The sequence below is a fragment of the Suncus etruscus genome, chromosome 2 (assembly GCF_024139225.1).
Source record: "Suncus etruscus isolate mSunEtr1 chromosome 2, mSunEtr1.pri.cur, whole genome shotgun sequence".
NCBI classification, from domain to species: domain Eukaryota; kingdom Metazoa; phylum Chordata; class Mammalia; order Eulipotyphla; family Soricidae; genus Suncus; species Suncus etruscus.
The window spans coordinates 52,885,200-52,889,442 of record NC_064849.1 but is presented as its reverse complement, the minus strand read 5'-3'; positions in this window follow the sequence as shown (position 1 = coordinate 52,889,442).

The window sequence follows — 4,243 nt, the reverse complement described above, 5'->3', positions numbered from 1 at the left end:
TTAATTAAATGAATATGAACTCTCTTGATTTTTGCCTCTCTTGATATGATTGTGCAGCTTGTAATTTTCTGCTACTGTGGTATATTATATTAATTTGTGCATCACGAAGCATCTTTGCATCCCTGTTAATAATTCTACTTGGCCATGATAAATGATTCTCTTGGTGTGATGTTGTATATAATTTGCCAAGATTTTGTTAAGAATTTTAAAATTATGTGCATCAGATATAATAGTCTGTACTTTATTCTCTTTTTGATATTGTACTTTTCTGGTGTAGAGACGAGTGACACTTGTTTTAGTTTGATTGTGATTAATATACAAAGGCCACTCACCAAATGGCAGAAAATATTCACCCAATACCCATCACATAAGGGGCTAATTCTAAGATATACAAGGTACTGACAGAACTTAACAAGAAAAAAAATCTAACCCCATCAAAAAATGTGGAGAAGAAATGAACAGACATTTTCTCAAAGAAGACATATAAATGGCTAAAAGTCACATGAAATAATGCTCCATATCACTAATCATCAGGGAGATGCAAATCAAAACAACAATGAGATACTATCTCACACCACAGAGACTGGCACATATCACAAAGAATAAGAACAATCAGTGCTGGAGGGAATGTGGGAGAAAGGAACTCTCATTCACTGCTGGTAGGAATGCCATCTAGTTCAGCCTTTATAGAAAACATTTGGGAGATTCCTAAAAAATCTAGAAATTGAGCTCCCATATGATCAAGCTATACCACTTCTAGGATTATACCCTAGGAATACAAAAACACAATACAAAAATGCCTTCTGCACACCTAGATTCATTGCAGCACTATTTACAATAGCCAGAATCTGGAAACAACCTAGATGCCAGACAACAGATAAATGGCTAAAGAAACTGTGGTACATATACTCAATGGAATACTATGCAGCTGTCAGGAAAATGAAGTCATGAAATTTTTCTATACATGGATGGACTTGAAAACTATTATGCTGGGTGAAATAAGTCAGTGGAGAGAGATAGATATAAAATAGTCTCACTCATCTGTGGGATTTAAGAAAAATGAAAGACATTATAATAATATTCAGAGACAATAGAAGTGAAGGCTGGAAGAATAAAAAAACCTGTAGTATGAACAACCTTGTGGCCATGGAATATAAAAAAATTAAAAAATAAAGAAATATAACAAATTCAATCACATGCGCAATCCTGAACCTTCTACCATGTCTGCGAAAATGGTCAATGGCATAGACTCTTCTAACTCTTGAAAACAAAAACTCATGGCCATGCCATCCTTGCAGCTGATTGCACTAGGGCACTTTGGAGAGAGATAGGACAAGTTTCCTCCAACCCCTCTCATTCATTGCTGGTGGGAATATTGACTGGTAGAGACTTCCTAAAAAAAAAAAAAAAAAGGCATTCATTTAAAAAGCCTAGAAATTGAATTTACATTTTACCCAGAAATTACACCTTTTGGAATATAACCCAAGGATTCAAATACAAAGAATAAAGAAAAAGATATTTTCATCCTATATTTCTTCCACAATAGCTAAAATCTGGAAACAATTCAAGCCTCCAAAAATAGATGACTGGATAAACTATAGTGAATATACACAGTGGAATATTACTTGGTTGTAATAAAAGATAAAAATAAATACTTCAGGGCCAGAGAGATAGCATGAAGGTAAGGCGATTTGCCTTGCATGTAGCGAGACAGTGGTTTGAATCTATTCCATATGGTCCCCTGTGCCTGCCAGGGGTGATTTCTGAGCATAGAGCCAGGAGTAACCCCTGAGCGCTGCTGGGTGTGATCAAAAAACCAAAAAAAAAAAAAAAACCCAAACCCCCCCAAAAAAAACCCCCAAAAAACCAAACAAACAAACCCCCACAAACCCCAAACAAACCAAAAAAAAATATACTTGCAAATTCATTATGCTTGAAATATACTAAACATTATATAAGGTGTTTGTACTTCAACATAGATTTAGTCTAGTTCTTGTAATCACATTAGGCTTGTAAAGTAAATTTGCATAAATAAATATAAATATTCAAAATAGTTATTCAATGAAAAAATTTTGATGCTTTAGTGGGGTTCATTCAGTCCTCCACTATAATAGGGCTGTTTCTGCCAGTCTACGACTTTTATCTTTATTACTTGCAATTCAGTTATAAAAAATTAGTCATCCTGTGTTTTTTTTTAATCAGGTTGAATTGTATATTAGAACTTTTGTTTATAGTATTGCTTCTTCCCAAAATGTTTTCTCTTTGTGGTAACTGCTAATATTTTCCTTTTCTTTCTTTTTTTTGGGGTGGGGTGGCTTTTGGGCCACTTGGCTGTGATCAGGGTTATTCCTAGCTTTGAGCTCAGAAATCACTTCTGGCAGGCTCTGGGGACCATGTAGGATGCTGGAAGATTGAACCCTAGTCAGCTGCGTGCAAGGCAAACACTACCTACTGTGCTATCACTCTGGCCCCTGATAATGTCTTTTCTATGAGCAAATTTTTTTCCCTAGGGAAATTAAACAATTTGGAATACTAGTTCTGTATTCATAACCCTAGCCCTCAACTTTTTTCTCCCCACCCTTTTCTTCCCCTTATCATATCTGGAGTTTGCATGTGATGATCACTACTTCAGCTCTTTGGTTAAATGTGTTTGCACCATTTTGCTCTTTTTGTAGATTATTTGAATAAAATAATAATGTGTTCCTTTGAATAAAGAAAATTTGTTGAGTTTATAAGTTTGGTATATGCTCTAAGTAGGCACACGATCACACAGATGATAGTTCTATCATACACTATTGGAAAATCAGCATGAGAATTATGCTTAGTTCTGAAGGTACTATAGAAGGACAGAGAAAACTGATGACACAAGAACAATGATAATCTAGAACCAATATATAGAACAAAGGAATTTGGTATTACTATAAGAAAAAAATTAGCAATCCAAATAAGAGTATACAGCATCGAGGGGCCAGAGTGAGAGCACAGAGGTAGGGCGATAGCCTTGCACTTGGCTGCCCAGGACGGACCTGGGTTCCATCCCCAGTGTCCCATCTGGTCTCCCAAGCTAGGAGCGATTTCTGAGCATATAGCCAGGAGTAATCATTGAGCATCACTGGGTGTAGCCCCAAAACAAAAAAGCAAAAAAAATGTATCTGGCATCATCATGATGAAGGGAGGAGAAATTTAGATAATTTATGGATAGTAAATAATTTAATTGATATCTGAAATCATCTGCTATGTTTAGTACTATTAATATACACTTTTAAAGAGATACTGAGATTATTTTGTTTTTGTTTGTTTGTTGACCATATTTAGTAGTTTTTTTTTTTTTTTGGGTCTCACCAGCAGTGCTCAGGGGTTATTCCTGGCTCTGTGCTCATTAATCGCTCCTGGATGGCTTGGGAGACCATTTGAAATGCTGGAATTTGAACCCCGTTCATTCTGGGTCAGCTGCGTGCAAGGTAAAAGCTCTACCGCTATGCCAGCTCTCTGATCCCCATACTTAGCAGTTCTTAGGGACTACTTTCAGATCTGTGTTCAGAGATCACTGCTGGTGATGCTCTGAGTGACCATGTGAGCACCAGGGAAAGAAACCAAGTCTTGGGGCCGGAGAGATAACACGGTGACGTTTGCCTTGCAAGCAGTCAATCCAGGACCTAAGGTGGTTGGTTTGAATCCAGGTGTCCCATATGGTCCCCTGTGCCTGCCAGGAACTATTTCTGAGCAGATAGCCAGGAGTAACCCCTGAGCACTGCCGGGTGTGGCCCAAAAACAAAACAAAACAAAACAAAAAAGAAACCAAGTCTCTCGCATGCAAAGCCTGTTGAACTAAATTTTATAATTATTACTATTGCCATCCCTATCCTCATCCTCACCCATTTTAGGGCCACACCCAGCAGCGCTCAGGGTTTAATTATTATTATTATTATTATTATTATTATTATTGATTTTAGGGCCATACCAGGCAGCACTCAGTGATTACTCCTGGCTCTGTGCTAAGAAACTATTCCTGGTAGGATAAGGGGACCATATGGGATGACAGGGATCAAACCAGGGTTGGCCACATGCAAGGCAAATGCTCTATCTGCTATGCTATCTGGCCCCTCGTTAAGTTAAAATTCTGACCCCAGTGAGGCTATTTTAAGTAAACAATTTCATTGTAGTATGTAGTTTCTAGATTTGTGTGGGACCAGAGTATAAGAATAATGTTGTTTTGTCTTCTCTTGAATCAGGCAAAGCAAGT